We start from the raw sequence: 13449 nt of genomic DNA on the forward strand, positions 1-13449 counted from the left end.
AAATGCGATGAAGCGACATGCTCGCCGATCGCATTTGCTTTCTCCTGTGGGGTGATTAAAAGCCGATCGTCATCATTTTCGACTCTGAGAGGTGGAATGGGTTTGGGATGAGTTTTCAGGACCTTGGCTACCTTCCAAAATGGTCTGGAGCGGTCGTCCAGATTCTGGACAACACGCCCGAAACTTTCATTTCGGAGTGAGTCCATTCTGGAAGCAATCTGTCTGTTCAGATCAGCCATTTCACGTTTTTTGCCCAGATCTCCAGTCCTCTGAAACTGGCGTCTACGAACATTTCTCAGGCGAATCAAAAGTTGGGTGTGGGAATCAATGGCAATAAACTTACCCCTCACAGGAACTCGTCGGACGCACGCCTCGTCAGCCACGGTTATGGCTTGGTGGAGTCCCTCCAACGCTCGGTCGATGTCCTCCACGGTGTCAAGCGGCGGGTTGTCGATGATGTGCCTGTCTACCACGCGTCCAAACTGGGCCCAGTTAACGCGATGGTAGTCCTTGCGCAGGCTTGAAGCAGGAGCCACGTTGCAGCCCAGTTCAGCCACCACCGGTTGGTGGTCGGAGCTGAGTTCGTTCAAGGCTACCGGCTTGGACAAGCCGATATTTGTCAGGAACAGGTCTAGCGTCGATGGGTTGCCCGCCGGTGAGATGAATGTTGGTTCATCCGAAAACCAAACGGAATACAGCCCATGCTGTGAGTGGTCGAACAGGAGACGACCGTTCTGGTTCTGCTGGTAGTTCCGCCAGGCCTCATGGCGAGCATTCAGATCTCCTCCAACTACGAAGCGGGAACCGGTACGGGTGATGGTGGACAGGTCCTTCTTGAATTTAGCCGCTAGTCCACTGCTGGCGGCACACTGTCGAGGGCAGTAGACGGCGATGAACTGGACGTATCCAGTCGACGACTCCACCTCCACACCAAGGGCCTCGATGATAGTGGTGCGGATATGGGACAGAGTGTGGTATTTTATTCCTTTCTTGACGACGACCGCAACACCACCCCCCCTGGAGCTGGTGCGATCAAGCCGGATAGTGTTATGGTCAGGCAACCAGAAGCTGTCGCCGGACTTTAGATGGGTCTCGGTTAGAAGGCCCACGTCGATGCTGTGCTTGCGGAGGAAGTCGGCAAGCTCAATCTTTTTTGCTCTTACAGAGCAAGCATTCCAGGTGACGATACTTAGCGGTTTAGACGCCATACTGGATGATGAACTTACCGAGCACTTGGATCTGTTCGGGCTTATTGCGGCACTTACGAAGAGCACCGGACATGTTGACGAAAATTTCCATCAGTTCATCCGCTGTGAACAGATCGGGGTTGTTGTTTTGCGCTGTTGGTTGTCTCCAGAATCCAGGGGGGGATGGAGAGCTTTGACCAGCAGAATCACCGGAAGCTTCTTGAGGGGGGGCGGGTTGCACCCGCGAATTCGCTTGCCTTTGCTGGGGAGCACGAAGAGGCGGAAAATCCTCCGTCCTGAATGATGGGGTTTTGTCCTTCTTGCGTCCTGGTTGATTGTTGCTTGACGCCAGCTTTCGGATGCGTTTGAAGTCCTCGCGTTTGGAGCACTGTCTGTCAGAGCCTTGATGTGCACCACCACAGTTAGCGCATTTTATCGCCACGGCTCCATCCGCAGGGCAGTTGGAAGTGGCGTGTTCTTGAGCGCAGTTGCTGCAGCGTGGCTTGATGTTGCAGTTGCGGGTACCGTGTCCAAAATTGAGGCACCTCTGACACTGCGTTACGTCACGATGACCACCACGGTATGGCTCCCACCGTACGATGATGGAGTAGATCGATCGGATGGCTTGTAGCGCATTGAGCGTCACCGTCCCTTTCTGGAAGTGCACCAGGAAAAGACAATCCGGGTACGTCTTCACGTTTTCATCTCTCCTTGTCATTCGGAAGACAGCGATTGGGGCTAGCTTGTACCGGTTGATTTCGGCTTCGACCATCTTGGGGTCGAAGTTTGGTAGGCCCCTGATGACTACCTTGAAGGGCTTCTCACCGGGGATGTCGTGCGTGAAGAATTCCGCCTTGGTATCCTTCAGATATTTCACGGCCACTTCGTACTCCGCTTTGGTTCGGAGCATCACCTTGGTGCCGATCCTGCCGAGCTTATACTCAGCTGCAACGCCCAGCGATGAAAGATCGCCAATCAGCGTGTTGAGTGGGACTTGCTTCACCACCAGTGGAGGAAGCTTCATTTTTGCTGCACTCGGGCTGGCAGCAGTTTCGTTGTCGACGGCGTCACCGAAATCACCAATGACGCTGACGTTCGTCGCGGTGGCATCGTCCCGTCCACTCGCACCATCGGACTGGCCTTGATTTTTCTTCCTCTTCTTAGACCGCTTCACCGTGGCTGAGGTGGGATTCCCTACATCGGTGGGAAGAGTAGCGTACCTATTCGAAATAGGTACACTCAAGCTACCCTCACCGCTGTTCTTCTTCTCTGTTTTCTCTCGGAGCCTGCTCCGGGAGCGCTGTCTTCCCATCACACGACGCGAATAAACGTTTGGAATAACTATCGAACAACTCGACAGAGCGAGCAAATACCGGACTGTACTGCTTGACGAACAAGCAGAGAATCTCTCTGAGCTAATGCCATACAGCAGCGCTCTTTTATATCTTTTCAGGTTAAAGCAGAATGTTGTGCAACCAAGTGGTATAAAATCTACAAAGACTCCTCCCATTATAAGTAGTTTGCTATCAAGTAGCGACAGTGGCTCTTTTCCTTTTGCGTACACGGCGAATGAGAACGACCCAAATTTGAGTTTAGTTCACTCATAATCTCCAAAAGTGCAGGAACTCAGCGATGAGTAAATTTGTCTCATGGTTTCCTGTGGAAAACCTCAAAAATCTGCCAGAAAATGAGAAAATTGACGATAATTTTATTCAGTCTCGGAGTAGTACCAATAGACTGAGTGAATCCAAGCTTTACTTCTCAAATTCGGGAATTTTTCCCTGTAAAAACCTGGGAAACCATGAAGCAAATTTACTCATCGATGAGTTTCTGCACTTTATTTCTTATTTCTGAGATAACTAAACTCAAATTTAGGTCGTTCTCATTCGCCGTGATATCACCTTGAAAGATATCGGCGCCGGAAAACAGATCTCGCGTCACTTTTCAATAGGTCCTATCTACATTGATCGAATCTCTTCAGGGGGGGGGGGGGGGCAAAATCTTTCTCAATTTGTTACATGTTCCATTTTCGGTTTTCACAAAGTTTACCCCCATATGGAAATCATAGACGCAGTCCTACGTCAAAAATTCCATTGGCCTACTGACCTTAATCCCACGTGATGCTGTATATGTAGAGATTGGTTCACTCCCTTTCAACCGGTACATTGCCAACATCATCTGTCGAAGAGCGATCGGGATAGCTTCAAAGACAACATGTCAGGGAGGGTTCCTCATAGTGGAGACTAATAAATTCCTGATGAAATTTGTCAACCAAGAGCTCCTCAGGAACGTGGAACGAATGGTCCAAGATGGCTACCTTGGGGAACACCGGATGTCACGGGGAAGGATGAAAAACATAGTCTCCAATCTTGACAGACATGTTTTGACCAGTCAGGTAAGTAGCCATCGTGAATAACACCTATTCTGTCGTATTTAGCCAACGTAATGTGGTTCATTTTGCCAAATGCTGCGGAGAGGTCTGTGTAGATGGCATCTACTTGATGGCCACGTTCTACTTCACGAATGATGAACTAAGTGAACGTAACTAAATTGGTCGTCGTGGAACGCTTAGGCATGAAGCCATGCTGATCCGTCGAGATACAGTGTGCAAAGCTTTGAACCAATTTTTCGAGTATAATAAACTCAAAAAGTTTGGAGGTAGCACTAAACGAAGCTATTTCACGGTAGTATGAAACAGTTCTTTTGCAGCCTTTCTTGTTGATTGGGAACACGAAAGACTCTTTCCAGCAAGCTGAGAAAACTCCAGACATAAAGAAGAGATTGAAAACGTTGGCTAGAGTTGTCGCGAGAGCATTCAGGTAGCATTTGAGAACTAACGACGGTACGCCATATGGACCGGAGCCCGTTGAAGATTTTAGCTGCCTCCCGGCTGAAATAACCATTTCGCTGGTGGTAAAAAATGGATGGCTGGAGAAAGTTGATGGAGAGACGTTTCTAGACGCAGAAATTACATCCTGAGTCGTTGAAAACACTGCTGAATTGTGTGCGAAACAATTCGGAAATACCCACGATAGAGTTCACATCCACTACACCGGTCGACATACTTGAGGGTAGTCCGTTTTCCTTGCTTTGGGCATTCACATGGCGCCAAAAGCTCTTAGGATGTCATTTCAGACGACCCTGAAGTTGGTCTTGGTGTGCATGGTACAGTTGGTTGTTGAGTTAGGTATTTGCTGTGCTTACGAAGAGCAGCCTTTTTTGTTCAATTGCTTAAGCTCTGAATTCGACCAGGCAGGTTTAACAGGTTCGCGACTGATTCGCTTAGGTACGAATTGATCGATTGCGCACAAAAGAATGTTGGATGTCGTCGATGCGACGAGGTTAGAATCACAGTCACGCAGTACCTCTTACCAGTCGACATTTGAGAGAAAATCATTCATTTAGCTGAAGTTGGCTTCGCCAAAGCTATAAAGGACGCTCTATACAGTGCCTTTGAAATTACGATGAACGTTGAGCTTTATGCTCACCAGTAGAGAAGATGTTGCCTACAGTTTTTAACAAGCGGGGAGGGCGCTGATATGTTGGAACAATCAGTGCAAATCTCCTCACTTACAAAACAGAGATCGAGCATGCAGTTTTTATGGTTTGAACCGGAATTTTCAGAGAGTGGTTTTCTCACATAATGGCACAAATCGGGGGGTTGACCCGTTAAAAATATCTGCCATATAAACGTGGGCCAGTCTAATAATACAGTCATATAGCATAGCCCTGCAAGTCATACTAACAACGTAAAAATAAAGTGTGTAAAACATGGTATGAAGTTAGTTATGAATTTAATAATTTCATGTCAAATTGAAAGTTCCCAGATTCGAAAAATAGGCAACTCGTTGTAAGTCAATACTGATTAAGTTGAAATATAAGTCTCGGAGCACTGCATTATCTATTTGGAACGCCCTGCTAGGTGTTCTAAGCTTTGACACAATTATGCAATTTCAGCGCACTGCTGTTGATGGATGCTTCAGTCATCTTGCATCATCCATTCATACGTATGTGAGTAGTGAAAATGCATCGTTGCTACCAATTTTTCACCCACTTTAACTAAAGATGTGAACAGCGTCATCAGAAGCATCCCATCCAACGCCCTCGCATCACATTGCATCGCTCTTACGCGGCGGGAATAAGTATGTTTGCAAACCATATGGAACTCTTTTGCAGTGCTTTACGACGTGGTGCAAGATGCACGGGAAGTGGAAGAGGGTGCATGGAATTTAATTTATCCGTAGATTTTTCATCCTCCCGGTGCAGATTTTTCTTCTCGTTCGCTCCAAGGATCCATGAATAAGGCCAACTCAAATCAGAGCAGCCTTGCGGGTGATGATGAGCGGGTGGTGCTGGGTGACCTGGGGGTGTATTATTTGTCATGCTGTCTTCATGTGGAAATCATTTTAATGGAACAATTCTCATCATTTTCCGGAGAATTTTGATTGATCATCCAATCAACACTAACATTTTATTGATTCATTGATATTAGTCAACCGGTTCTGAATGAAACTCATAAATTTAAATTATATTTCATGTTTTAGTGCAATGCGAAGAAACCAATGATTTTAAAGGGTAAGGTCTAAGAATATATTGTAAGCAGGAAACGAGCACCGTACAAAACTCTTGAGCTTTCCTAGATTAAATGTGAATGGAAGAAAGTTTCCAAGCAGCTCTTGTTTGAAAACAACATCGAGAAGCTGCGAGATTGTATGCATTTCACAAATGGGTCGTCAACAAGAAAATTGAAAGCAGCTGCTTATATGTACCGACTATGAGTAGGCAGCAGTTACTGTACATGGTATAATTAGAGCACTTGTGCAACTGAAAATTATGGCATGCAAAGCTCTTGAGAGACCACAAAACATACCTCCCTGAACTGACTCCAAAAGCTAACTGACTGCACTCACTACCATTTCATTACAATTTCAATGCTTTCCTTATTTTTCAGATTCAACATACACTAATTACAGAGTCATAAAAGGTAAGTGGTACGCATGAACCCCTATAGAAAACGTTATCCTTACCACTGACCTCGAACGAATATCATCCCGACACAAAAAATAAACTCCAACAAAAAGTCGAGAAAGTAAATCCGGGAAGTTGTTCACCGCGATTCCAGCAGCAGTTTGCAAACTTGGTCAATTTCATTTGGGTCGAAGGAAGTTCAAACGAAAACAAACACCGGCAGCGTGACAAACAAGTCGTAAAATGGGTTTCTTCCCGATTCGATGATGATGATGATGATGCTATAATGCCATGGAAACAACAAGTTGGCAAAAAGTAAGAAAAGTAATGAAAAGTGGAAAACGATCCCCACTCATTGCGGGAAGGCAATTATCGGGAAGGGTTGCGAATCGATTTGGTCGATTTGAGAGAAGTCTCGATACGAGCTTTGAAGGCGAACCAATTAGGAATGATTAATTTGTTGATGGTGAACCCGTTTGAATTTCGGCAGAAAAAAAAAAGAATTTTTATTGAGAAGGTAGACTATTTTTTTTTTGTGTGTTAACAGGGATTAAATAATTGAATTTCAGAGAACAGAGAAGACAAACAGTGGAAATTTTGGATGCGAATAAGGCTTCTAACGCTGCTAACGTACCGCAACAATAGGGCTGTTTCCCCTATCTGAAAATTTCAGCGCATTCGGATGTAACACGATCTGACGCTTTTGGCTTAAAGTTCATATGGGGATTTTAGTTGAAATGTATGGAGAAATAACATCCCTTCAGCACCGGTGGCATGAGGCATGATTGGCAGTTAATTTCATATAGATGAGTGTGTGGTAGTTTGTATTGTCTACTCATTAAAATTATATACGAAAGAATTTTGTCTTCAAACTGTCATGAGTAAAAATATTCTTTAGCTGAATTTGCGCAGCTAAAAATTCCGAGATTTCTGTATATTGTGACATTGAGTGAATCTAATCGTTGAAAATAGTGAGCTTAGAGCTGGGGCAAGACAGCTGTACTCAGAGTAAATATATTTGCAGCGAGTAAATTTGAGTTACTCATATTTACTCAAAAATAATCAAAGTAGTCTCGATTTTCTGATCAAAGAAAATATCGTCTGACAGCATATTTCGTTTGAAGCATCTGTTCGCCCATTTGACAGATCAAATCGCTCGTTTAAAAAATCGAATTGTGGACAAACGAAGTGCTCCTGTGGTAGTTTGACCGAGGTTTGACTGCACGACGGTTTTACGGGGCTTGTCGTTCGTGTGTGGCTTGGATGCCTTTCAGTGAAGTTTGACTCATTTACATGGATGAGTGGATTTATATAATGGTGAATAAATATCGAAGGATATTTCAAAAAGAAGAAGTAAACAAATTATTTACCCTTTGTGGAACCTTAACATTAATAATCATGCCATGGCCAACAACCAAAAACAGTGCCGTACCGTTTTTGGAAACACGGCCTCATATGTTTATTTCCTCAATGTTGTGCCCAGAACACAACATTTCATGAAACATCAAGCGTCTAATCCCTAAAGAATGATCGAGTTATGTTATAAATCGAATAAAGCTTTCGATGAATTTATAGATAGCATAACATACAAAAATCATATGTTACCAATAATATGAAGGCACTGTATTCTTATCTTTTTGAAAATCGTGCAGCCTGTATGTACTCTATTATTTTTATATATTCGTGTAAATTACGTTTTCATTGAGTTCCTGGAAGTTAAGAAAAACATATATAAACGTGAACTATATTGCTCTAAGAATTGAATTTATTGAATTAATTTAGCCTAATCCAAACCTATCGAACCACCCCAACCAGAAATTCCAAGAAAGCACGTCAACTTACTTTGCTTGACAGCATCGGTTTCAACATTATGTTCAATATAACAATCAGGTTGCTATGTTTATATAAGATATGGAGCAACGTGACTTGCTCAGAGTTACTCAAAATTAACTCTGGTTTTACTCATGATCGAAAACTGTCTTGCCCCCAGGCTTAGAGTGGCTAATGGGAATGAAACTTGGATGTGATTGCAAATCAAACATGATGTCATTCATAAGAAAAATTGTTTGTAGGATCTGAAGTTGTCTGAATATTGTTATGGTGAGTGCTGAGCTGTTTAACATATAGTTTATTTATTGAGATAGGAATGGCTGCTTTATTGCACATAATCAAATCAGTTCCATGTGGCAGTAGGTCTCGGAGAGGCCTTTATGTAATGGCAGTTAGATGCTTGTAGGATTCAATTTTCTTCCATTGTATTTTTGTGTGAAGAATATAAAAATGCTAATTGCAATAAAAATAGGTTCCTGTACATTTCTGTTAATTTGCAAGAATAATGTTAGTAAAGAACAAATGGAAATTAATGAATTAGTTCTGTTTTACTAAAAACTAAGAGATCTAAATAATGATCAGCTCCGTGAAGCTTAATGTTCCGAGTTGCCTAGCCTGAATATTGTGAGATTTGAGTGTCTCCGAATGTAATTTTTGTTTTTGATCAATGTGGATATGAATATGGTATATTGGCTCTGAGTTGCCTGTATAATATGTTTGAACGAATGAAAATAAACAAATCAGCTCTGGGTTGCTAAAGACGTAGAGAGATCTAAATAATGATAAGCTCCGTGTGGCTGAAGGCTCTAAGTTGCCTTAATATTGTGAGATTTGAGTGTCTCCGATTGTAACTTTGGTTATGATCAATGATATGATATACTGGCTTTGAGTTGCCTGTGTGATGTTTTTGAACAAATGAAAATAAATAAATCAGCTATGTGTTGCTGAAGACTAAGGTCTGCATAATGATTAGCTCCGTGTGGCTTAAGGCTTTAAGTTGCCTGAATATGATTATTTTTGAATAAATAAACATACATAAATCAGCTCTGTGTGGCTAAAGACTTAAAGAGGTCTGAATAATAATATGATCATGTCATTGTTTTGAGATTCGAATCTCGCCAATTGTAAATTTGCTTGTAACTTATACACAAGATGCTACATAAAATAATAGTTATCTGCTCTGAGGTGCCTGTATGTTTTATATTTTAATGGAAATAATTAAATCAGTTATGGTTGGCTGTTTAGTTACATGCAACTCCATGCTCGGAGATTCCGGAATATTGTAAGCATTGAGTGGCTCAAATTAACACAGAGTCTTCTGCATCTAAGATCAGAAAAATCGCAACCGTTTACAGTCAGGAATACGATGATGATAACGGAAATGAGATTGTAAATGAATTGTTTTCAGAATAAGTTTTAGATTTTTTTTTTCTTTTTGCTTAATTTGAAATAATTTAGAGAACAATTTTATATCATTGGATTCATAGCGGGATTGCAAGTCAAGTTCTTAATCGACTCGGGGGCAGAAGTTAATACAGTGGATAAGGAAACTTTCTTTGCTCTGAGAAACAACAATTCCATCTATTGTTTGAGAGATGGTTCGGATAAACAACTTAAAGCATATGCGACGGATTGCTGTATCGGATCGTTGCTATGATGTGATTGTCCTATGCGAGACGTGGCTCGATTCTCGAACGCTTTCCAGCCAGGTGTTCGGATCCGATTATGAGGTTTTTCGTTGCGATCGGAATCCAAACAACAGCCGAAAATCTACTGGTGGTGGCGTTCTTGTGGCTGTCCGTTCCGGATTGGAGGCGAGAGCAATCGAAAATGAATCGTGGAACAGTGTGGAACAGGTTTGGACAGCCATAAAACTGGGCGATCGCACATTATTTTTGTGCGCATTGTACATGCCTCCAGATCGAGTTCGTGATCTTGAACTCATCGAGACTCACTGTCAATCAGTCTTCACAGTAATGGAAAGAGCGACTCCAATTGATGAGCTATTCATTTTTGGGGACTTTAACCTAGCAGGCGTTTCGTGGAGACCATCCCATAGCGGCTTCCTCTATCCAGATCCAGAACGTTCTGTATTTCATGCAGGAGCTATCGGCCTTCTCGATAACTATAGCGTAGCAACGCTTTCTCAAATTAACTACGTAGTCAACGAGAACAACCGTAGTTTGGACCTCTGCTTCGTGAGCACTCAGGACAATGCTCCGTTCATTTCAACAGCACCTTGTCCACTAGTTAAGCTTGTTCCGCACCATCCTCCTCTGATTGTCACTGTTGAGGACAATCTCGTTCGTGATTTCGAAAGTCTTCCTGCTGCGGTTTCTTATGACTTTCGAAAGGCCGACCATCGAAGCATTGTAGATGTGTTGTCAAACATGGACTGGGAGAACATTCTCGATCATGACGACGTTGAGGCCGCTGCGCAAACTTTTTCTCATGTCTTGGCATATGTCATTGACAGACACGTCCCGAAAAGAATTCAACGCAAAGACTCTCACCCTCCCTGGCAGACGATTGAGCTGCGTAGGTTGAAGTCGATCAAGAGAGCAGCATTGAGAAGATTTACGAAGTATCGCACGCTTCCTCTGAAACATCACTACGTGAGGCTTAATCACGAGTATCAGCGAGCCAGTCGTCGATGCTTTCTGCGATTTCAACGAGGTATTCAGCGTAACCTTAAACTTCACCCGAAATCCTTCTGGAACTACGTGAACGAGCAACGCAGAGAATCTGGCCTCCCATCGTCAATGGAATTGAACAGTGAAGTCGCTTCCACTCCGCAGGATATTTGTCGCCTTTTTTCTGTCAATTTTGCCAGTGCGTTCATTGATGAGAGACTAAGTGACGACCATGTTTCCCTCGCAGCCAGGAACATCCCACTAAATGGTCAAACGCTGAGTGCAATTGATGTCAACGTTGAGATGATTTCTAACGCTGCAACGCAGCTCAAATCGTCCTTCAACCCTGGACCCGATGGAGTTCCGTCCGTGTTTTTGAAGAAACATATTGCTTGCTTGTTAACTCCACTTTACCGTCTATTCCGGATGTCTCTCTCCAGTGGTATATTTCCATCCTTCTGGAAATGTGCACACATGTTTCCTGTCCACAAAAAGGGAAGCAAACGAGCCGTGGATAACTATCGTGGAATTACATCGCTGAGTGCTGTTTCGAAACTATTCGAGCTTGTTATTATGGAACCGTTGCTCTCTCACAGCAAGCAGTATCTGAGTGCTGATCAACACGGGTTTACTGGCGGTCGCTCTACAACCACCAATCTGCTATGCCTCACATCCTACATTACCGATAGTATGACTGAACGGGTACAGACGGACGTTATATATACCGATCTATCCGCGGCATTCGATAAGTTGAATCATGACATTGCGATTGCTAAACTTGACAGGCTTGGGGTGAGCGGTAATCTCTTGAGTTGGTTCCGTTCGTATCTTACTGGTCGCCAACTTATGGTTGCTATAGGAGATTGCAAATCAGCTAGCTTCTTTGCCACATCAGGTATACCGCAGGGAAGCCATCTGGGACCGTTGATTTTTCTACTCTACTTCAACGACGTGAACCTGGTTATCGAAGGACCTCGATTAGCATATGTAGACGACCTCAAAATATTTTTACGAATTTGCTCGATCGCTGACTGCCACAATCTTCAACATCAGCTTAATGTCTTTGCCAGTTGGTGTACTTTAAATCGAATGGTAGTGAACCCAGCAAAGTGCTCTGCCATAACGTTCTCACGAAAAAAGCAACCGATTGTATTCAGCTATGACCTGCTTGGAACGACACTCGAACGCGTGAATCAGGTGAAAGACCTGGGTGTGGTGTTGGATTCACAGCTAACATTCAGGCAACACATTTCTTATGTCATCAATAAGTCGTCTAGGACTTTAGGATTCATCTTCAGGATAGCTAAGAATTTCACCGATGTCTACTGCTTAAAATCTCTTTACTGCTCCCTCGTACGATCGACGCTTGAGTATTGTTCTGCGGTTTGGAATCCGAATTACAACAATGGTGCCGAGAGAATCGAATCTGTTCAACGTCGCTTTCTTCGTTTTGCGCTTCGTAGACTGCCCTGGAGAGATCCGCTTCGGCTGCCCAGCTACGAGAGTCGCTGCCAACTGATAAACCTTGAACCTCTCCGGATTAGAAGGGACACCAGCAGAGCTTTGTTTATCGCCGACACTCTACAGGGACGAATAGATTGTGAGGCTATCCTGATGCAAATTGACCTAAACGTGCAACCCCGACCACTTCGTAACAACCTCATGCTGAGACTGCCACTGCGTCGCACGAACTACGGGGCATATGGTGCGATTTGCGGACTACAGCGTGTGTTCAACAGAGTCGCACCTGTATTCGACTTTCACCTCACACGTGATGCGCTTCGTCGGAGATTCTCATCTGTTTTCGCCGGCCGCAGTGACTGACAGAAAAAATTAGTGTATTTCCATTTATGTTTTTTTTTTACATTCTGACCATGTTGCTTTGTTTTTCTTTCTGTGATTATTTGACATGTAATTTTACTATTATTATTTTTATGATTAGTATTATTAACATCATTTGGGCTACAGCCAGCCTGTTGATGTATGGCAACAATAAACCAAGGAGAAATTTCAGTAGTTGAAAATTTTGTTTCAGAATTGTATATTTCCGAAGAACGTTCACGCTTCACGGAAAAATTCTATACTGTTGAAAACGGAAGACCTTTGTCAGGCAGAAATACTTCAGTCCGGTACAGTGTACTGCAAGTTGGTTTGAATGTCCCAATTCTTACACCTCCTTACATCGACTGCAGATTGCAGCCAGGGGAAATACGAGCTTTGATATGTTCAGGAGAGTTTCCAAAATTCAATGTTTCGCCAGTAAAACTCGTATACGATAACAACAGACCTCCGTCACGAAATATATTAACCAACATACCACCAGCATTCAAGGAAGAAACTGAAAAAAGATTAAAAATCTGCTATCTATGGGAATTATTGAACCGGTTACTGAACCAATGGATAAATCATTCTGTTCGTCGTTGTTAGTAGTACCGAAGGGCAAAAACGACATCCGGCTTGTAGTTGATTTAAGGGGTCCAAACAAAAGTATAATTCGAACACCATTTCGAATGCCAACACTGGAAAGTTTATCAGCAGATTTGGATGGAACTAATTATTTTTCTACAATTGACCTCACAAGTGCATTCTTCCATGTTGAACTTCATGAAAACTCAAGACACTTGACCAATTTATTCGCTGGAAACGCAACTTACCGTTATAAGAGACTACCTTTTGGATTATGCAACGCGCCTGATATTTTCCAAGAAATCCTCCAAACAGTAGTGCTTGCAGGATGCGTAGGTTGTCACAACTATTTAGATGATATATTGGTATCTGGAAGAACACAATCTGAACATGACAAGAATCTCAAGGTTATTTTATTGTACAGT

At 43.1% G+C, this 13449-nt stretch overlaps 2 protein-coding genes across 2 annotated transcripts in view; both read left to right on the plus strand.

Moving 5' to 3' along the window:
* LOC135704283 (uncharacterized) overlaps positions 1–13449 on the plus strand; it is a 70100-nt gene that overhangs the window by 48875 nt on the left and 7776 nt on the right. The gene's annotated exons all lie outside the window — the stretch shown is intronic.
* The window catches only part of LOC135704215 (connectin-like), a 517879-nt gene that overhangs the window by 48612 nt on the left and 455818 nt on the right, over positions 1–13449 (plus strand). Inside the window, exon 3 of the mRNA XM_065225689.1 lies at positions 6139–6171. The gene's annotated coding sequence lies outside the window, so the exon portion shown is untranslated. The remainder of the gene's footprint in view (positions 1–6138; positions 6172–13449) is intronic.

Source organism: Ochlerotatus camptorhynchus, unplaced genomic scaffold (genome assembly GCF_037179485.1).
Source record: "Ochlerotatus camptorhynchus isolate MF236.1 unplaced genomic scaffold, CSIRO-AGI_Acam_v1.1 ptg000232l, whole genome shotgun sequence".
NCBI lineage: Eukaryota > Metazoa > Arthropoda > Insecta > Diptera > Culicidae > Ochlerotatus > Ochlerotatus camptorhynchus.